Genomic DNA, 22,133 nt, shown 5'->3' with positions numbered 1-22,133 from the left:
TGCTGAAGATTCAGAGCAGGCTGCGCAGCGGGGACAGGAGGACGGTGAAGAAATTTGGTAGCATGTGACCTCCAGAAGAAGAAAGGGGAGCATCATTGTACCAGCAACGCAGATATAGGTAAGCAACTGTTTTCATGTTCTCTCCACAGGTACTAATGTGGAGAGTGGACTAGATGATACATCTGAGGGAAGGGAGCAGAAGGAGACTCCGCCGATTGGAAGGCATGAGATGCACTGTCCTAGGGATGGGGATTCCGTGACCACTGCTCCCAAGAGAAGGAGGTGGGTGGCAGTGGTCGGGGACTCTCTCCTCAGGGGGACTGAGTCATCTATCTGTCTCCCTGACCGGGAAAACCGAGCAGTCTGCTGCTTGCCAGGAGCTAGGATTCACGATGTGACTGAGAGACTGCCGAGACTCATCAAGCCCTCCGATCGCTACCCCTTCCTGCTTCTCCACGAGGGCACCAATGATACTGCCAAGAATGACCTTGAGTGGATCACTGCAGACTACATGGCTCTGGGAAGAAGGATAAAAGAGTATGAGGCGCAAGTGGTGTTCTCGTCCATCCTCCCCGTGGAAGGAAAAGGCTTGGGTAGAGACCGTCGAATTGTGGAAGTCAATGAATGGCTATGCAGGTGGTGTCGGAGAGAAGGCTTTGGATTCTTTGACCATGGGATGGTGCTCCAAGAAGGAGGAGTGCTAGGCAGAGACGGGCTCCACCTAACGAAGAGAGGGAAGAGCATCTTCACAAGCAGGCTGGCTAACCTAGTGAGGAGGGCTTTAAACTAGGTTCACCGAGGGAAGGAGACCAAAGCCCTGAAGTAATTGGGGAAGTGGGATACCGGGAGGAAGCATGAGCAGGAGAGTGCGAGAGGGAGGGCTCCTGCCTCATACTAAGAAAGCAGGACAAACAGCAAGTTATCTCAAGTTCCTATACACTAATACAAGAAGCCTGGGAAACAAGCAGGGAGAACTGGAAGTCCTCGCACAGTCAAGGAATTATGATGTGATTGGAACAACAGAGACTTGGTGGGATAACTCACATGACTGGAGTACTGTCATGGATGGATATAAACTGTTCAGGAAGGACAGGCAGGGCAGAAAAGGTGGCGGAGTTGCATTGTATATAAGAGAGCAGTATGACTGCTCAGAGCTCTGGTATGAAACTGCAGAAAAACCTGAATGTCTCTGGATTAAGTTTAGAAGCGTGAGCAACAAGGGTGACATCGTGGTGGGAGTCTGCTATAGACCACCGGACCAGGGGGATGAAGCTTTCTTCCGGCAACTAACGGAAGTTACTAGATCGCAGGCCCTGGTTCTCATGGGAGACTTCAATCACCCTGATGTCTGCTGGGAGAGCAATACAGCAGTGCACAGACAATCCAGGAAGTTTTTGAAAAGTGTAGGGGACAATTTCCAGGTGCAAGTGCTGGAGGAACCAACTAGGGGCAGAGCTCTTCTTGACCTGCTGTTCACAAACCAGGAAGAATTAGTAGGGGAAGCAAAAGTGAATGGGAACCTGGGAGGCAGTGACCATAAGATGGTCGAGTCCAGGATCCTGACACAGGGAAGAAAGGAGAGCTGCAGAATACAGACCCTGGACTTCAGAAAAGCAGATTTTGACAACCTCAGGGAACTGATGGGCAGAATCCCCTGGGAGAATAACATGAGGGGGAAAGGAATCCAGGAGAACTGACTGTATTTTAAAGAATCCTTATTGAGGCGACAGGGAAAAACCATCCCGATGTGTAGAAAGAATAATAAATATGGCAGGCTACTAGCTTGGCTTAACAGTGAAATCCTTGCTGATCTTAAACACAAAAAAGAAGCTTACAAGAAGTGGAAGATAGGACAAATGACCAGGGAGGAGTATAAAAATATTGCTCAAGCATGCAGGAGTGAAATCAGGAAGGCCAAATCACACTTGGAGTTGCAGCTAGCAAGAGATGTTAAGAGTAACAAGAAGAGTTTCTTCAGGTATGTGAGCAACAAGAAGAAAGCGTGGGCCCCTTACTGAATGAGGGAGGCAACCTAGTGACAGAACATGTGGAAAAAGCTAATGTACTCAATGCTTTTTTTGCCTCTGTCTTCACGAACAAGGTCAGCTCCCAAGCTACTGCACTGGGCAGCACAGCATGGGGAGGAGGTGACCAACCCTCTGTGGAGAAAGAAGTGGTTCGGGACTATTTAGAAAAACTGGACGAACACAAGTCCATGGGGCCGGATGCGCTGCATCCGAGAGTGCTAAAGGAGTTGGCGGATGTGATTGCAGAGCCATTAGCCATTATCTTTGAAAACTCATGGCGATCGGGGGAGGTCCTGGACGACTGGAAAAAGGCTAATGTAGTGCCCATCTTTAAAAAAGGGAAGGAGGATGATCCTGGGAACTACAGGCCAGTCAGCCTCACCTCAGTCCCTGGAAAGGTCCTCAAGGAATCAATTCTGAAGCAATCAGGAACAGTCAGCATGGATTCATCAAGGGCAAGTCATGCCTGACTAACCTAGTTGCCTTCTAGGATGAAATAACTGGCTCTGTGGATGAGGGGAAAACAGTGGACGTGTTATTCCTTGACTTTAGCAAAGCTTTTGATACAATCTCCCACAGTATTCTTGCCATCATGTTAAAGAGGTACGGGCTGGATGAATGGACTATAAGGTGGATAGAAAGCTGGCTAGATTGTCGGGCTTAACGGGTACGATCAATGGCTCCATGTCTAGTTGGCAGCCGGTATCAAGCGGAAGTGCCCCAAGGGTCGGTCCTGGGGCCGGTTTTGGTCAATATCTTCATTAATGATCTGGAGGATGGCGTGGATTGCATCCTCAGCAAGTTTGCAGATGACACTGAACTCGGAGGAGAGGTAGATAGGCTGGAGGAGGGATAGGATACAGAGGGCCCTAGACAAATTAGAGGATTGGGCCAAAAGAAATCTGATGAGGTTCAACAAGGACAAGTGCAGAGTCCTGCACTTAGGACGGAAGAATCCCATGCACCGCTACAGATTAGGGACTGAATGGCTAGGCAGCAGATCTGCAGAAAAGGACCTAGGGGTTACAGTGGACGAGAACCTGGATGAGAGTCAACAGTGTGCCCTTGTTGCCAAAAAGGCCAATGGCATTTTGGGATGTATAAATACGGGCATTGCCAGCAGATCAAGGAACGTGATTATTCCCCTCTATTAGACATTGGTGAGGCCTCATCTGGAGTACTGTGTCCAGTTTTGGGCCCCACACTACAAGAAGGATGTGGAAAAATTGGGAAGAGTCCAGCAGAGGGCAACAAAAATGATTAGGGGACTGGAACACATGACTTATGAGGAGAAGCTGAGGGAACTGGGATTATTTAGTCTGTGGAAGAGAAGAATTAGGGGGATTTGATAGCTGCTTTCAACTACCTGAAAGGGGGTTCCAAAGAGAATGGATCTAGACTGTTCTCAGTAGTAGGAGATGACAGAACGAGGAGTAATGGTCTCAAGTTGTAGTGAAGGAGGTTTAGGTTGGATATTAGGAAAAACTTTTTCACTAGGAGGGTGGTGAAGCACAGGAATGCGTTACCTAGAGAGGTGGTGGAATCTCCTTCCTTAAAGGTTTTTAAGGTGAGGCTTGACAAAGCCCTGGCTGGGATGATTTAGTTGGGGATTAGTCCTGCTTTGAGCAGGGGGTTAGACTAGATGACCTCCTTAGGTCCCTTCCAACCCTGATATTCTATGGATTAGCCAATTTAAATAAAAAAGCCTTTTAAAAGTACACTTCGCCATTCCCAAGGAGCTTTGTTGTGCTTAAAAAGACAACACAAATATTTTCTCTCAAATTTTGCTCAATATTCCCTATTTGGTACAGAATAGGTTATAAAAATCTGAACAGATTACAATAGTATCTCATTCCAGCCTTTCTACATGATTATTTTATATCACACTTGAAAACACTTTATGGACGTTAATTCATTTTCATTTCACTCTGATAAGGTAGATCAGTAACGTCCCTGTTTTATGTGATGGGGAAAGCTTTGGAGTAGAGAGGTGAAATTAATTGGGTACAGCCACACATAAAATCAGTATCAGAAGCAGAATTAGAACTCAGGAGTTCCTGACTCACAGCCCTGTGGCTCAGATGTGATAATGCTGATAAATGCAAAGTAGTGCACATTGGAAAAACAATCCCAACTACACAAACGAAAGGATGGAGTCTAAATTAGCTGTTACCTCTCAGGAAAGAGATTGTGGAGTCATTGTGAATAGTTCTCTGAAAACATCTGCTCAATGTGCAGCGGTGGTCAAAAAAGCTAATAATGTTAGGAACCATTAGGGAAGGGATAGATAATAAGACAGAAAATATCATAATGCCACTACAGAAATTCATGGTACGCCCACACATGCAATTCTGGTCACCCTGTCTCACAAAAAGATGTATTAGACTTGGAAAAAGTGCAGAGAAATGCCTAATCATATTTTGTTGCCTATGGAACAGCTTCCGTATGAGAAGAGATTAAAAAGACTGGGAATATTCATCTCAGATGAGACAACTTAAGGGAGATATGATCAAGGTCTATAAAATCAGGACTTGTGCGGAGAAAGCAAATAGGGTGTTATTTACCCCTTCACATAACACTTGAACAGGGGTCACCCAATGAAATTAAGAGGCAGCAGGATACTGGCCTAGATGGACAATTGGCCTGACCCAGTGTAACTGTTCTTATGTGACCCATATGAAATGTTTCATTTCAGTTTTCTAAAATATCTTCCACTCTGAGCATCTATTCCAAACATTAAAATTAAATAAATAAATGGCTGCCCATAAATATACCACCTCAAACCATTCCTTTCTCAACAGCATTAGAGAACACAGAAGAAAAAGTTCTATAGAAAAGAAGGGGGAGAATACACCTGTTCCCATTGCTTATATGCACAAACACAACAGTCCACTGTGAAGAATATTATATTTGCATGAAGGGCACTATATAAATAATGAGGTATACAGCATTTCCTTAGGGACCTGCTATACTGCTGATGACATGGGATTGTGACTTCAGTCCCACCTTATGGTTACTGTGTCCTCACCAGCTCTGGCAAAATCGACTGCTTTCTTTTGGAAAATATGCATCTACAATTACCCCTACATATAGTGTGCAAAACTCATTGGGATCCTTCAGGATGAAAGCCACTCTATAAAAGGCTAAAGATGGTGATGTTATTCATTCCACCTTCTGACAAATTTTTCCTTAAGTTCAAAGCCGTTACTAGCCATGGCTAACTTCATTTTAAACTTATGCAGGACTTTGCCCCCGTGAGCAGTTTGACAATCACACATTCTGTGTTGAATTTTTCAAATATTCCCCCCACTTCCACATCTCCAAGTGCATTTACATCCCTTTATCAAGAAATCCCAAACATTTTTCTATTCGGTTTTTCACAAAAATGGAAAAATAAATCCAGGTTTAGAGAAAAAAGAGACTGGAAACAATGTCTTCAAGCCAACTCCAGATAATTAAAGCTGATGCTAAACTAATTAACTTCAAAGCCTGTTGGCAGTATGTACAGTTTATATTTTGTCACTGCAGAAGTTAATAGGAGGGGGAACATTTAGAAATATAGAACCATGCCTCTCCCATTTCCTGCTGTGATAAACTTGTTAGTTACTCTTAGCGGGAAGGCTGGTGTAGACCACAGGCCTCTGCCTTACCCTGGTAACTCCTGGCAATTCAAAACACCCTCTTGCGCACCACACATATCTGGGGGAGCTTCAAGCAAGCAAAATTTTCTCCTGTCTGTGTGTAATATTTCTATACATTTAAGTGGAACAAATGGATGAGATTGGCTCCATGTTGGTTCTGGGAGTCAGCTATAAAGAGACACTTTGGGCTCAGTGCATTATTTTGTGTTTCAATCATGCATGTCCAAGAGAATGACTAGCCCCTTGCAAAGAGGGAGCACTAACATTCCAGGAGTGGATGAGATTATTAAGCAAGACACAACCCTCCCCAAATAGCATCAGCTAGCTCTTGGAATAATGCAGGTTTCACCCCCACATACCTCTGGTGACGCACCTCAGTCGTGACTGACAGGCCTATTTTCTACAGTGTTCATTATTCCATCTTTTAAAAAGTGGTGGCAAATGTCAGTTATCAATAAACATGTTCTCGTTTGATTCTATTGGATACATGCAATAAAAGTGTTTCTGCTTCCACCGAGATCAATGACTTCCACAGGAGCATGACTGGATCCAACACAGTGGTTGAGATTGTGTCTAACATTAGTAGAGGACAAAATATTCTAGACTCACTTGGGAAACTGCGGGCATTGTAGTTCCCCCTGGATCAAAACAAAACCAGAAGCTTTAAGAACAAAGATAATTGAACTTTATCTTCCAAATTACTGCAGGAAAGCACGTGTTTAAGACAACATTTTCAAAACTGTCCACTAGTTTTGTATGCCTCAATTTTTGGGTAACTAGCTTGGGCCTGATTTTCAGAGGTGCCAAGCACTCATTAATATTTTAGTTCGTATCACACTAGCACCTTGAGCCCCCAATCAAGATTAGGGCCCCATTACGGTAGGCACTGGACATGTATGTAACAGGAGACAATTGCTCCCCTGAAACATTTCCAGTCTAAATAGCCAAGACAATTCCTACTGATTTCAGCCGGAGTTCTGGGTGCTTAGCACTTCTTGGGCCTGACCTTCCAGTTCCAAGCTGGGCACTCACTATCTGAGGGATTCAAAATGAAAAGCCATCTTTGACTTAAGCTACATTGTCTGAAGCATCTAGGTCTCAAGTTTTCAGACAGCAATGTTTCCCCAATGCCAGGCTTAGGTGCTAGAACTAAGGGTGCTACCGCACCCCCAGCTTGAAGTGGTTTCCATCATATACAGGGTTTACAGTTTGGTTCAATGGATCTCAGTACCCCCCCCCCATAAAAATTGTTCCAGCACCCGACTCCAGCTGCATGTCCCAGAACTGGTACTTCAGGCTTTTTTAAATGGAGCTTACCAATAAGTCAGTCAGTCACTCTTTTTATATTTATACGTATTTGCTCTAACCCAGGATGGCATTTGGGCTGCTCTTCTGACATGAACCCTTGGGGTTTGGAGCAGTTTAAGCTCTTTGCTAAATTAGTTGACCTCCCATGGAATGGCAGGCAGGGGACAGGTACAGCTATGCTCTTAATCTGGCAAACTGCTACAGTTGCACTAAATGTTGGGCACATATTTCTTGTTAGCAGAGGTAGCTCAGACATCTATAGTGTAGGAGGAAAGCATCAAATATAGCTGCTTCCTTTTCAGTCTCATGAAAACTATGGAGGGCAGGCGCCACTGCACAACTCAGCCGTTAATGGCAATTTCAGACTGTGGCTCACAGCCACAACAGTCTTGGGGATGCAGCTGCTCTACTTTTTGGGTCACAATTTGTGCATGTGCATGTGCACGCTCTTAGGCACCAGTGCTACAGTAATAGGAGAAGTAGTTCTTTTCTTGCCTACTTACTGTAGTGCTGCCATGCTCCATACAAACCTCAAGGAAGTTGATAAGTGGGAGAAGAGGGGAAATCTTATTAGATTATGTAAATCCATAGCTCAGATCCAAACCTCTGCTTCCCCTTGGGAAGTACTGAGTATCTTTTGCTTCCAAAGTCCATTCTGAGAGCGCAGAGCGGAAAGCTTGTTAGTCTAGTAGTGCTGCTGAACCAGAGAGGGATCCTTTAGCCTCCAGATAGTTCCTGGTGCGGAGTGCAGTATAAGACTTATGAGTTACCTTTTCCCAGCATTTGAAACCACCTCTGTTGTCCTGCATATCCTCAGGTCCCTAAACTGCAGCCTGGAACACTTCCTACTTCTGGTTTTCAAAGCTATAGATTATATGCAATCTATATCCTCCACCCACCTTTCCTGCCTGCCACACAGTGCAGTAGCTGTAGCGTTTGTGGACAGCTCCAGCAATCAAAAAAAGTCCAGGTTGTGGGGGAGAAATCATGTAACCGGTTGTTTTCACATGGAATGTCATTTTGCCTCTTTGGTGCTTTTTGTAAAATGTCATAGGAGCTTATATATTAAGAATATACTCTGGCCATTAGAGCAGGGGACTGGAGTCAGGATTCCTGGGTCTTATATCCAGCTATGCCCCATAGGTTTTGTTTACACTGCAAATTCTGTTATGCTGCATTGTCTCCCCACTGTTTTAGAACAGGTTTCAATCTCTGGGAAATCAGACCAAGTTAGTTATACCATGTTAATGGAATGGTGCTCCAGCCTTCAGGCTTACAACACAATTCGTGTGGGAGGGTGTCATCCCAGAGCAAACTCCCTCATGGGCTGGGGTGGTCCTGCAGGCACCCTGTCTTAATTTCCTTTCTGGTTCTCCCAGTAACTTAGTCACAGCCCAGAATACTTACAGCAACATTCCCCTTCCTGGGGTCTCATGTATTATGTTTTGTTATATAATTTCCTTTGTCCTTTCAGGCCCAACCCCTTCCCTCTTGTGGCTTCCAATTCACCCTTGTTCCAGGGCTTCAGTTTCCTGCTTCCCCTCCATTTTCCTCTGAGCCAGGGGGCTTTGTCAGTACCACTGCAGCCCTTGGCCTCTCTGGAGAGCCTGTCCCACAGGTCACCTCCTGCCCTGATCCTTGGGCTCCCAACTCTTCCCCTTGGTTAAGAGATTCATGGGGCTGTGCCATGATTCAGGCAGCCTGCCCCTGCTCACTAGTATCTGGGTTCCAGCCCTGCACCACAGAGCATCCCTTGCTCCTTAGGCTCGCACACATCTTCCCTTTAGTTCCAGAGTTCCATTCTTAGGAATGGGCTCTAATTCAGGCAGGCTTCGGTAGCCCACCAATCTCTCTTCTAGTTGTGGGTTCCCCTCCCAGGGACCCTTCCTTCACACTCAATGCTCCCCTGAAATTCTCCTCTCCTCTGGGCAGTCACCTAATAGCTGGTTTTAATCATGTTCAGGAGGTAGCTACCTGATTAACATCTCTTCCCCCCTCCCAGTCCCTGGCCTTTCTGCTGTTCCATTGAATGCCTGTTTCCTTAAAAGGGCCACACCAGGGAAGAGGGGTTGGCTGTTCCCAGTCCCCACTACTCCTTAAAGGGGGCAGAGCACCCTATTACAAATCTTTTAACATGAGTACAGTGTGATTTGGTCCCATCTATGCAGGAAAAAAAATATATCCAGCTACATTATAGCATGCTTGTGCCCCAAGACTGTTGTAATTGTAGGGTAGATGAGAAGCGACCATGGGAAAGACATACCCAGGGAAGGTAGGATGTGTAACAGTATGTCTACACTGCAGCTGGAATTGTGCCTCCCAGCCTGGGTAGACAGACTCATACTAGCTTTTCTCAGGCTAGCACACTAAAAATAGCAGTGTGGACATTGGGGCATCGGTCAGGTTATCTGCCCCAGTCTAAGTCTGGCCCCCAGGTCCCAGCTTGGGTGGCTACACTGCTATTTTTAGCATGCTAGCTCAAGGGAAGCCAGCATGCATCTGTCTACCTGGGCTGGGAAGCACCCTCCCAGCTGCAGTGTAGACAGAACCTCTGGGTCTAAGTTTAGACTTTCATGATATGGGGATTATAGTTGGGTCACACCTGGTGTGAAGTTCATTCAGGGTTTACAAAGCACTTTGAGACTGAGACTTGCACTGCAGGAGCCCCAGAGCATTGCCTTTATTAAAAGGTTCAAACCCACACAACTCAAATCCTCATGCTTTTTAAACAATGTTCACTGAGGAAAGGAGTTTCCCTCTTCCAAGGAAACCAGAAACTGTGCATGTAAGCCCCAGCACCATGTTAAAAGGACCATGGTGATTCTGTAGTAACAGACAATGTTGTACCCAGTAATCACAGAACAAGGAAGCTGACAATGGTGCTTCAGGCTAAACGTAGACCTGCTGACCATATATCTTCATTTAGCAACCTCACTTCTCCTGAACAGAATTACTTCACATTGCTAGAGCAGTGAAAATTGCTATCACTCCTTTCCCCTTCTGACTGCATGATAAAGGTGTGATTGCTAAATTAGGGTGGCTTCTGAATGAAGATTTAACATACTTGGAACAAAATGAATGCACATTACACGAAAATAACGCTTGCTAGATGGGACAGACCACCACACCCAGGAAGTGTGTGGGTTACACGATCATTCCTCTGAGGTCACTGAGGAGACAATCAAACATGACAGTGGTTTCTGGGATGTGCACACTTCCATACCAGATACATGATTCAACTATAAAAGGGCAACCTCCTTTCCTCCATGTACATCCCCCTTAGCTGCCAGGCACTCTCCTTTCAATGCAGGTCATCCAAGAGGATGCTCTGAACTGTGTCGAAGGCAAGCAAGGCTCTATGAGACCACCTCTAAGCCTGTCCATCTGGTACAATGGCATGGAAGTTATTCGTAGATGCCAAGACCAGAAGGATCCACTGTGATAAGCTAGTCTAATCTCCTGTATAGCACAGGCTAAAGAACTTCCCCCCAAAAAAATTCCTGGAGCAGATCTGTTAGAAAAACATCCAATCTTGCTTTGTAAATGGCCAGCAATGAAGAATCCACCACAACCCTGGGTAAATTGTTCCAATGGTTAATTACCCTCACTGTTAAAAATGTACATTTTATCTCCAGTCTGAATTGGTCTAGCTTCATCTTCATGTTATACCCCTCTCTGCTAGATTGACGAGCCTATTATCAAATATTTGTTCCCCATGTAGGTAGACTATAATCAAGTCACCGCTTAACACTCTTTGGTAAACTAGATAGACTTAAGGAGCTCAGTGTATCCTATAAGTCATGTTTTCTAATCCTTTGATATTCTCATGGCTCTTCTCTAAACCCTCTCCAATTTATCAACATCTCTTTTGAATTGTGGACACCAGCACTGGATGTGGTATTGCAGCAGGAGTCACACCCGTGACAGACACAGAAGTAAAATAATCTCTTTACTCCTACTCAAGACTCCCATTTATGCATCCAAAGATTGCACAAGTCCTTTCAGCCACAACATTGTATTGGGAGCTCATCTTCATCTGATTATCCACCATGATCCCCAAATCTTCGTCAGACTCACTGCTTCCCATGATCAAATCTCTCATCCTGTAAGTATGGGTACATTCTTTTGTTCTCAAATGTATAAATATATTAAAACACATATTGTTTGCTTACACCCATCTTACCAAGCAGTCCAGACCTCTCTCTCTGAGTGACCTGCCCTCTTCCTTATTTACCACTCCCCGAATTTGCGTGTCATCTGAAAACTTTATCAGTGATGATTTTGTTTTCTTCCAGGTCATTGATAAAATTGTTATATATCAGAACCAAGAACTACTCCCTGTGTGAACCCACTAGAAACACATCCACCTAACAATGATTACTCATTTACAATTACAGTTTGTCAGTTAGCCAGCTTTTAATCCATTTAATGAGTATGTTAATTTTATATTGTTCACGTTAATTGGCCTGGTCCTTTAGCTCATGAAGTTGAAGCACAGGCACTAAGATTGGAGAGTGGAAAAGGCCAGTTTTACATCTGTAATGAAGCTTTCATAGCTGGCATTGCCAGCTCAGGAACAGGGATGAGAGAGCTCCCCCAATGGAGAATCAGACCTACATGATGGAAATTTGTTATAACAGCTTGGGGACTGGAGAAGATCAGATACTTGTTTTCTGGGTTAACTCCCGGTTTGAATGGAAAGTCAAACTGGAATACAGCCACGTGATGGAGCTCTGTTGCTAGTCATTTCCTCCTCCCCTAGGAGCTGCCATATCACATTGGAGTCTCTATATACAAGGGGGCATCCTGGGACATATTAATGCTAAAGATCAGCTGATTCTTCATGAAAAAAGCTTCCATAAAATGTTTAGCCTGGAAGCACTTGAGTTCCTATCTTGTACATATTCTGTACTTCTACAAAGAGTGTGGTCTAGGGGTAACAGCCAGTGACCAGGAATCAGGACAGAACTGCTAGATTCAATTCTTCCACTGACTTTTAGTGTGGTCTTGAACAAGTATGTCATTCAGGCCAAAGTTTTTATGAGCATCCACTACACTGGGGCACTCAGTCTGATTTTCAGAAACACTGGGTTCTTTGTGACTTCAGAGTTGTAGGTGCTCAGCACCTCCGAAAAAAAATCAAGCCCCATCTGTCTCAAGTTGGACACCCCTAAGCTGAGGCACCTGAAAGTCATAGAAACCTGAAAAACTAAATAGAACTTAGGAGCCTAAGGGCCAGAGAGCATCAAAAGGTATCTAAGTGCTTGTAAAAGAGTGACTCACCAGCTGATAAGACCCATCATGCCTGGGCACAGTCTTGCACAACCTTCCCTTCAATCACTGCCTTCTGAGGGCCATTCAGGCCCTGTAATGGTCAGGTTCTTTTAGGGATTCAGCCCTTCAGACCAGTCACATGTAGTCAGTAGGATTAGTGTCCCAATGTCCACCACAGTACTAGCCATCAGTACAGCATCTTCCACCCCTCCTGGGCTCTTCTTCAACCCTGCTCTTCTTTCAGGGTATCTGGTTCCCAGGCTTCTCCCCAGTAGAACTCAAGAAAATCTCAAATCAGCCCAAACAACTAAAGCCACCATGGGCTTGAGCTTTTAGCCATTCTGGGTTCTCCCCAGTTCCCTTTTCCTCTTCCAGAACACTAGCCCTTAGAATTACTTCCCAGGAGCCTCACCCCTAATGTCAGGGCCCACCACAGAACTAGCTGTGCTTCTAGAGCTTCCTTATGGTTCTTTTTCCAGCAACAGAGAAGAGGGACCTAAATTTCTTCTCTCCTGGGTCTCTTCCTATCTTTCTGACCTCACTCCTTTATGAAGACCATCCAGCTGGTTCTGATAACTACTTGGCCCTAACACATCCTTCAGGTGCAACCAAGTAGGCTAATTGAGCTCTGAAGCTTCTATTAATCTTGTTAACCAATGTGGGGTTTATGCACCCATCATAGTAACTCCCATTGGTTTCAATGAGACTTAGGTGCCTAAATACTTTTGCGGATCTAGGCTTAAGTCACTTTTGCAAATGGGAGTTTGACCCCCTTAGACACTTGCACATTTTACTCTTAAAATTAGGGTAGAGACAGTCTATCTACTCAGCAAAATGGGTATTTACTGCCTTCACACTGGTGTGTAAATATTCATTCATTAATGTTCATGAAATGCCTGGATGGAAAGCACTGGAGAATTTCCCAGGATTATTAGCTCCTTCTCTTATGCTTTATTACCAAGGACATTTGCATGGAAACAGGATCTTCATTTCTCTGCCTTTCCCATTTTCCCTGTTTCTCCTTTTTCTATATGCATCTGTGGCTCTTTAAGGAGTATCTTCTCCACCAACCCTTATTCCCGATATATGGTGTAAGTAACTCCCATTACTGTCTTCAGAAGTTATATATGTTCATGGGAGGTGGATGAAAGTAATCTCCCTCTGATGTTTGGAAATAGCACACAACAGAACAGCTTCTAAGCATATTCCACAAAACCCCCTAGCACTAGAGCTCCTTCCCTAGGGCATCCCCTAGACTCTAGGCAGGGCCCCAGCACTCACCCAGGCTGCCGCACTGTGATGGTCATTTGGTTTTCCCACTCCACTTCCAGTCCTAAGAGGCTCAGCTCTCTGGCTAGACCCTAGGTAGTCTACCCCTTCCATGAAGGTCAGTGAACAGATAAAGGGAAATCAACATAAATGAATCATCCCAAAGTTGGGTTAGGTTCTCCTCCCTCAGAAGAGCACTTATCAGTCTATGGCTGTAAATTGAATCCACACATAGTAGAGAGGAACAGTCCCCTCTCAAAGTAAGTCAGGATCAGACTGACCCTCCCTTCCAGGAGGAAACTATCAAGCAGTAGTGAACCAAGGAGCAGCCCTCTCTTCAGGTGCTGAAGGCCAGCTCTCCTTCCTGGTTTGCTATGAACCAAGCTGGGTTTCTCCCTCTTAAGCTCCTCCCTCCAATTCCAACATTACTCACAGGTGTGATGGGGCAGAGCCACCTGAGCTCACGTTAGCTTGTTAACCCTGTGGGGTGATGAGGCAGGGCCACTTGAGCTCATGTGGGCTTGTTAACCCTGTGTTGCCCAGTGTGGCATTGGCATACCCCATCACACATCCCCTTCTGTCCTCATGAGCTTACTATATTTGAGACAATGAACTAAAGGGCCTTGCTTCTCCAGCCTTTATAGACAAACCTATTTAATCCAGATCCACTTGCAATCCCCTTTTTTGTTGGGATTAAAACAAAAATAGATGCATCTGAACAAATCAGCAGTAGGTACAAGACCAAGAATGAACAGAATAAGGGATTAGGCTGCCATACAATAAGGCTAAAGAAATCCAGCCCAGGGGGTTCTTCTGATGGCACCATTAATCACATGAGCAGATCTGAGTACAGTGGAATGCTGTTAAAACCCACAGGAAAGAATTCTCTGCCAGGGTACTGTCACTTATTCACCTTCTTAAATAAGGCAGAGATGTTTCTCCCCTCGTCCCTTCTCTGTCCCCATGCAGACCTGAACTCTGGCTTTTCTTTTAGACCTCAGTTTGAACATGCTGAATCTGAACTTTCCTGGTTTATCTTTCCTGCGCCCCATCCAAAGGAGCAGTCATATACGTAACGATACTGTGGCAGGCTGGATAGTTGTGAACCAGTTTTATAAGGATGCATAGGTGCTTTAGGATGCAAGGTAGATGTGCTAGAGAATCTAAACACCACATGCTCTAGGAGCCTCATAAAGCTCTAAAACCAGGATTAAGCAGTGCTGTCTGGCGTCTAAGCACAAGAAGATAAAATGGATGTTAATAATAATAGGACAAATCCTGAAGACTTAATTCAGTTCACTTCAATGGGAGCATGGATGGAGTAAGGGCTTCAAGACATAACCTAATCCACAATACCTTTCCCCTGAAGGATCCCAACTACATTACAGACCAGACCGCAGATACATCCTACACCAGAGATGTATGGATCACTCACCTCCCCACTGGAAGGCAGCCACTTCCTTGGTGAAATATGGCAGCCACCACACAGCCGTTTTCAGAAGGGAGGGTGGTGAAGACTAATTCTGGCTACATATGCATGATAGAATTATTACCCAGAGCAAGTTATGGTTATCTTAACCACAAGGAAATCATCTGTGGACTCACAGCCCCAGTTTCCTGGGACAGTGGGAAAAGGGTACAGGTTCTGCCATCAGTTACACTGGTGTGAATCCATTGAGTGCAGTGGAGCTGCTCTGGTTTTACACTACTGTAAGAGCAAATCTGGCCTGTTTCCTGTTGGGATGTTTCCCAGTCACTCCAGGTGTGACCCTCTCTCAGTGGTGCAGAAGGAAGAAGGTTTCCAAAGTTGATGCTCCTTGGGGGGGGTGGGAGGAGAGACCAGCTGCCCCCTTGGGTGCATGGAAATGATGAAGAGTCAGGAACATGACAGGATATTTAAGGCCAAAGCGCCCCCCTCCTGGCTGTGTATTGATGGCACTGTCACTCCGAGCAGCCAGCATCACCTCCAGCTTCACTTTTTGATTAATGTTCTTCCAAACTTTCCTTGGCTCCCCGCGCTCCCACTTTCTGTCACACTTCTCATTACGGATGTATCTTTGCATCAAGGAAAGCGGGAGGAAAAATTGTTCTTTCAGGGTGACAGCTGAGCGAGGGCTATATTATTAAAGGTACCAATCATAGGTGCCGAGCTATCATCGCACGATGAATGCACTTGTCAGGAGCCCGAGGCAGCTGGGGGAGAGAGGGAGGGAGGTGGCAGGACAGCAGCACTCGCTTTCTCTCTCTTTTTTTTTTTTCTCCTCTCCTCACCCCCACTCTCTCGCTTTCTCTCTCTCTCTCCTTTAACGTTGGCCACCTCTGCTTGCCTGAACTTGGACCTTCAGCGGCAACAATTTCTCTGGCCTCGACAGCACGATTAATTTCTCCTGCCCTCTGCGGGGCCTCCGAGTGCTGTGGAAGTCCAGCTGGCCTGCTGCTGATAAGATGTACCTTTTGATTTGTTTTGTCTTTGATTGCCTTTTCTGTCACCTACAATGGCTGGCCGCCTAGAGACCTCCACATTGCCTGACTGACGGATCTATTTATCTATAGGCTGCTCCCCAGCTTCTCCTCCTCCCCACACCTCCGCCTCCTCCTTCCCACCCCCACTCCCTCCTTTTGCAAACCACCACCTTGTACCACTGAAGTCCCAGCCTAATAGAAGCCGTGAAGGCTCATCCACCATAAAATACATCTGCCATCCTCCTTCTCTCCAAGATAAAAGCCTGTCAGTGTTACTTTCCAATTCCAGGCAGCTTGATTAATGGTGAAAAGCCACTGCAAGATCGACTTCTGGTTTTTACAAGTGCTGTCAGTCGGCCCAGGGTTATGCGAAACACACACTCGTACAAAACAAAACAAAATGAGAAAAGGTTGGGTAGGGAGGAGGGGGGCAAGTGTAACCAAATCATATTAGGCTCAAGACTAAATAAAATAGGAACCTGGAGCCATCAAATTGCTGTCACCCGGGTGCAGAAATACGTGCTGCAGCTCATTGTACCAAGGCAAATTATGGCAATAATAAATCATTGTTGAAGGAAGATTGTTGATAATTTTTTTTTTTGGATGGTGGCATTCAATAGGGGCACTGGGACACCTGCCATTGGGCTCAGAGCAAGAGCTGGAGCACGTTATTACTCTGTCATTCACACCACCACCCCCCTGTAGGAATCATAGGGAGTGGGACTAGAATAAAAAGTCTGGAGAGAGAGACATTCAGAATTATTTGATTAAATAGTGAAAGTGTTCTGAACTGAAAAAGGTGCCGATGAAAAGAATCTCAGCATCGTTTGCAATATTTATTTTTAATTAATAATATTTTATAGCCATATTGCATCTTCCATCCCAGTATTGCTTCTCTAGACACAGGGATCACATCACCAGCCACTGAAATGTAGCTACGTCTGGAGCGGAGTGTAGCAATGGTTTAACAGGGCACAGCAATGCTGCACAACAGTTTAGAAAAGGAAGTGAAGAATCCTATCTCAATCTGAAACCACAGGGGGATTTAGAGAGGAAGAATGAAATTATCTAGACTGGAATTTCAGCAGGATATCCATGCTCCTACGACCCACCTTCTTAGAATAAGTGACATATGTGCTTTAAAGCCGCAAGTGATCAGGGCCCTGTTTTTGTATCTTAGGTGAAAGATGGCACCTCCAGCAATATAGTCCCCTTACCAACATGCTGGGGCATTGGTTCAGTTCTGACACAGAGGGAAGAATGAACCCTATAAACCACTTACTGTGGCACCTAGAGCTTTGTTGGAAGTTTCCTTTCCAAGTGTTGACCAAGCCAAACCTGCTTAGCTTATGAGATCTGACTGCATCACACTCAAAGGTGGAATGACTGCAAACCACCTACCACCTCTTCTATCCCTTCCAACACTCAGTATTCAGAACATTAAAAGGGGCTTCTTCTAGGCCAGGAATAGTCAAACATGGACTGAAGAGCTAACAAATGCAACCAGTGGCTACCCTCTCCCAGTAACCAAAGTGAGGAGAAAGCTGGTCAATTACAGATTTTATTGCTGGTGACCTAGCACAGTCAAAGGCTATTTCTGTGCAGATGTCAAGGATGATACCAGAACCAAAAAATTAAGGGTGGTTCTCAGGAACCTAGCAAGTTGTCAGTTCAGCTCCAAGTGGTGCCTGGGTGAGGGACCACGCTAATCTAGCTGCTGTATTGGCATAGTCCTGGAGACAGAATGCCACTGTCACAATGCTTTATGCTGTATCTACTAGCTGGTGGCAAAATGCCAGCGTGGACTTGTCCAAGAATTAGCTCACTCTCTCAATCTCTGGCTAGGCGCAACTCATGTATATTCCATATGTTACTACAGCCCCAATGGATCTCTTCTCAGCCATAGGCAACAACTCTGCTAGTTGAGCCCAAGGGAATCCTCCCGCCAGATGAGCTGGACATTGCTCTTTGCAGATCTCACAGGCCTAGATTCCGCTGTCTCTTCCATTCCCCATCAACTTCAGGGGAGTTGCCCACAACAGGATTTGCCCTGTAGAACATCAAAGCCAAACATACATTCTGCTTCATGTCTCAGTTCCTGAGGGCTACATGCTGCCAGGAAGGAGCACCATTCAAGAGTGGACTTGGCAGTCTGGCAGGAGTGCGGAGGTTCTCAAAATGGGAAGGTCATTGTAAGTCTCCATGTGTCTAGAACCCAGGCCTGCTGAGCTGCCACCCAGCAGCAGCTGTAACCAGCCTGCACTCCACTGCCCATGCCTTGCTGTGGCCACCAGAGCATGAGAAGTCACACCTCAAGGGGTCTGACAAGAAGCAGCCTTATGACTCCTGATTGGCTCCCCACCCTATACAAAAATAAGGGGCATTCCAAGAACTGTCCAGGCAACAGTTTGGATCTCCTGTAGCTGCCATGACCATTCCTGACTTGATTTGGACTTCACCTTCTGATTCTGACCCTCTGGCCTGGACCCTGACTACAAATTCCTCTGCTACTCCCAAGCCTCAGGTTTGCCCCTGCTCTGATTCTTGGTCCCAACTGCCCTTGTTGAGATCCTGACAGTCATCATACCTCTCTCAGGCTGTTGTGCACTGTATGAGTAGCATGTTGGTCTTGCTCTTCAATATGGCTGTGAAGGAGATAAAGCAGAGAAGACCTACAATGAAGAAACACAAGGAAGTTATTCTGGGCTTGCTTGCCCATAGTCTTTCCTCAGTAATCCTCACTTCATTACTATGGTGCTGAAGATATGGGAGAGAATGGAGGGCTTGGGAAGAAGGTAAATGGAAGGAGAGAGTGAGAGAACAGTGAATTTAAGTTGTAGGGGGTAGAGTTAAGAGAATGCAGGTAGCTAATGAGAAAAGGGAGAGATGGGGTGGGGAAGGAGGGGTTGAAGGAACATTCAGATGGAAGGAGAGAATACAGGAAAGGGGAAAGAAAATCTAGAGAACACAGAAGAAAGACTGAGAGGAGAGAACTAGGTTAACAAAAGGGAATGGGGGTGGGAACGAAAGGGAAGTAATGACAGTGTATTGGACAAGATACCACAAAGGAGCAAGCAACTAGTGTGGAGAGAAAACAGAACAGGAATATTTCAAACATGACTGAATATTACAGGAAATCCAAGAGGGGAAGAGACACAGGAGGTAAAGGAGAGGAAAGATGGGATGGAGAAGAGGGCAAGAGAAGGAACAACATTGCTAAGAAAGACGCAGCTGATATTCTTTCCTAGAAAGTTTGAGGCCCGTAAAACACAGTGAAGTGTTTGAATAGGAGACAATCAAGAGCAGATGGAGGCTGTTCGTGGAGCTATGGGTTAGATCTACATTCATTTTACAGATCTTCACACTCACGCTTACCAACCCATTCTGCAAACGTGCACATAGAGCCCCAATCCCTGCACACTCTGCTATCATTTTACAATTGGCTTCAGCTGCTTTGTATCCTGCAATAATCCCAACTGGTGAAAACACTGTGACAGTTACTCTGAATTCCTTTTACATTTTATATTCATGGCTGTGACATCAGTCACATAATCCAGCCTGCTGGGATACAGGGACTCTCTCACTAGCTGGCAATGCAGGGGAGGGGTGGTCTCTCCACTCTGTAGACCAGACAGTACATACAGAAACCTTGGCATAATGTCCCCATTGTCAGAGAACGCCTTGATCTTCCTGATTCACATACCAACGATGAGAGAGTCTCAGCAACAGCCGTCCAACTGGGACCGTGCTGTACCCTGGAGCCTGCACAGATGTAAAGGAGCTTAAATGAGAAATGACAGAGGAGTCCAGTGAAGCAAGGGAGAACAGAGATGAGAGGAAGGAGCCAGAGGGCCAACAAAAGGGAGCAGGGCAAAACCACCACTGCATGTGTTCTCCATGCAGAGGAAATAATCAGAGAGTCAGCCCCTTCTGGAGCAGGAGCACAAGACAATTTTTCATTGGGGGGAAAATTAATGAATTCCACATACAAGAGAGTGGAGAAGAGTAGCTTGGGACCACCAGCCTGCAGAGATCCCAGAGGGACAAGTTCCCCAATCCCCTCTTCCTTTCTCCAGTCCCATGCACTAGAAGCTAGACATGGATCCAAATTTCACATCCTCTCTGAAGCTCAGGGTTGCTTGGATCCAGAACATTGGTTTGGTCCCAGCTAAAGTAATCATGATTCACATTTTCCCAGATTCAGCCTGAAATACTCACTTGAAGGTTTTTAACTCTCTCGGGTGTGTGCACCCAGAGCTCCTACATCCAGGTGGAGAAGGGAAGCATTTCACTATAAACTTGTGGTGTCAGTGCTGAGCTCAGAACCCACTGAGTCTCACACTTGGCCACCTCCAACTCCAGGGTGCGTCTGTGACACAATCACCCTTGCAGCACTGGAATTTAGGATGCAATCAGGGCAATGAGACTATCCTCTGCAAAACTAAAACTCAGGGGCAAATTCATCCCATGGGTAAGCTATGAATTTGATGCTGACAGCTTGTAGTATATGGCCCCACGTCTTTCTCCCAGTGGTTTCAATGAGAGCAGGAGCAGGCCTGCACCACATTCACACAAAGGACAGAAAAAGGTGATGCTGGTGTTTCCACCACATCTACACAGGCTCCTATAATAAGGTTTCTGCTAAGTGCAGTTCATTCCTGGATGAAGCTGCTTTGCAGTGTCACTGAAACCACAAACTTAATGTCTGGAGCATTAGAAATAGAAACAATAACAAACACCTGACCAATGGCTCTTTTGTCCAATCCCTTATCAAAAGCAATACTAGCATCAACCATCCACAATGTTTTTAATTGGCATTATTGGAACCTGCAGCGCCAAATGCTGCCCACAGGACAGTTCTCTAGGAACAGAGGAATGTCTAAATTCTGGGTCATGGGCAGCTCATTGCTGCTCCGACTAGACCACTGTCAGCAGCTGGGGTCCTTTCCTTCTCTATCGCAAACTCTACCGGATTCTTAGAGCTGTATGTTATCTCCTTGACGGCTGGGAGTGACATGCTAAGGCTCAGTATTAATGTAAAGAACCATAAGAGCAGCTTTATTGAATGCATCCACTCTGTCTGGCCATCTATCTTGTACTAACTTCGATTTCAAGGTGTTAAGCACCTGAGATTAGAGAGAGAGACAACTAAATACTCCAACAGAGTCCTGTCCCGCTGGGTAGATTTTTCAGGGGCTGTATTTATTTTGCTCGGTCCAGAATGCAGCAAAGGCTCTTTCCAGGAACATTCAGAATCTTCTCACCTCCTCCCACTGCCCCTGTTGTTGCCCCCACCCCCACCCCAAATCCTCAAATCTTGTAATTTTAGTTTTAGAAACTCCCACCCCCTCTAGTCTGCCTCAGGATCAAAGAATGAACAATCTCCGCCCCTCCCCCCAGGGGTGGAAGAGGAGGGAATTTTATAAAAGACACAGAATTTGGGCGGTGGGGGGAAATGGAGGAGACAATTCCAGGCACCTCCCAGAGGGTTTCAGACCTGCATGTGACAGAACAGAAACAAAAGAATTAACTCAGTCAATTGCTCGGTGTCTGTGGGGGGAGAGGGTTGGGGGGTTGGCATGTCAGGCTAGTTGCAGGGCGCCTGTCTCTCCCAGGATTCATCGACTAAGGGGATGAAGCTCCTGGTGCTTTCCAGTGCACAATGTACTCTCCATTTTGTACGGGTGCAAAGGTCTGATGTGTGATGAAGAAAGGCCGACTCTGCCCTCCATCGATCACCTGTCAGGGCATTCATCTCCACTCCCTAAATCCTCTGGGACTTTCAGGACACGTTTGGCAGGAAGCTTACGGGCTTGCCAGACGGTTTACAAAAGACAGGCAGAGAAGCCAGGAGAAGTGCAGAGAAGAACTGCACTTTATGGCAGCAACAACAACACTGCACATAGAGTGTCTCTCCAGAGCAAAGGCATCCTCCCTCCCACAGGGCTGAGACTGGAGGACATCGCAGGAGGGGGTCAGCATGTGTAGTGCTCACCTTGAGGAGCCTGCAGAAGAGCTCCGGCCACACAGAGCTCCAACCACTGACCGATAGGAGTGAGGCTTGTCTAAGCACAACCTACAGTATGTCTTTGTCCTCAAATTTAACCCTTCACAGGCTTGGGCCTGGCTACCTTAGAGACTGGCCTGTTCT

The 22,133-nt window shown here is 45.8% G+C and overlaps 1 long non-coding RNA gene across 2 annotated transcripts in view; it reads right to left on the bottom strand.

Moving 5' to 3' along the window:
* The window catches only part of LOC119859320, a 48,358-nt gene extending 28,228 nt beyond the window's left edge, over positions 1-20,130 (bottom strand). The window contains exon 1 of one of the 2 annotated variants that reach the window (XR_006282493.1): positions 18,570-20,130. This is a non-coding gene — a long non-coding RNA (uncharacterized LOC119859320). Of the gene's footprint in view, positions 1-12,259; positions 13,825-18,569 lie in introns of those variants that run through there. The other variant, XR_006282492.1, reaches the window with a different exon arrangement.
* Between the last annotated feature and the right edge of the window lie 2,003 nt (positions 20,131-22,133).

This window comes from Dermochelys coriacea, chromosome 7, assembly GCF_009764565.3.
Source record: "Dermochelys coriacea isolate rDerCor1 chromosome 7, rDerCor1.pri.v4, whole genome shotgun sequence".
In the NCBI taxonomy this organism is placed as follows: Eukaryota; Metazoa; Chordata; order Testudines; family Dermochelyidae; genus Dermochelys; species Dermochelys coriacea.
Note: the sequence above shows the minus strand (reverse complement) of the source record. Positions and strands in the feature narration are given on the sequence as shown.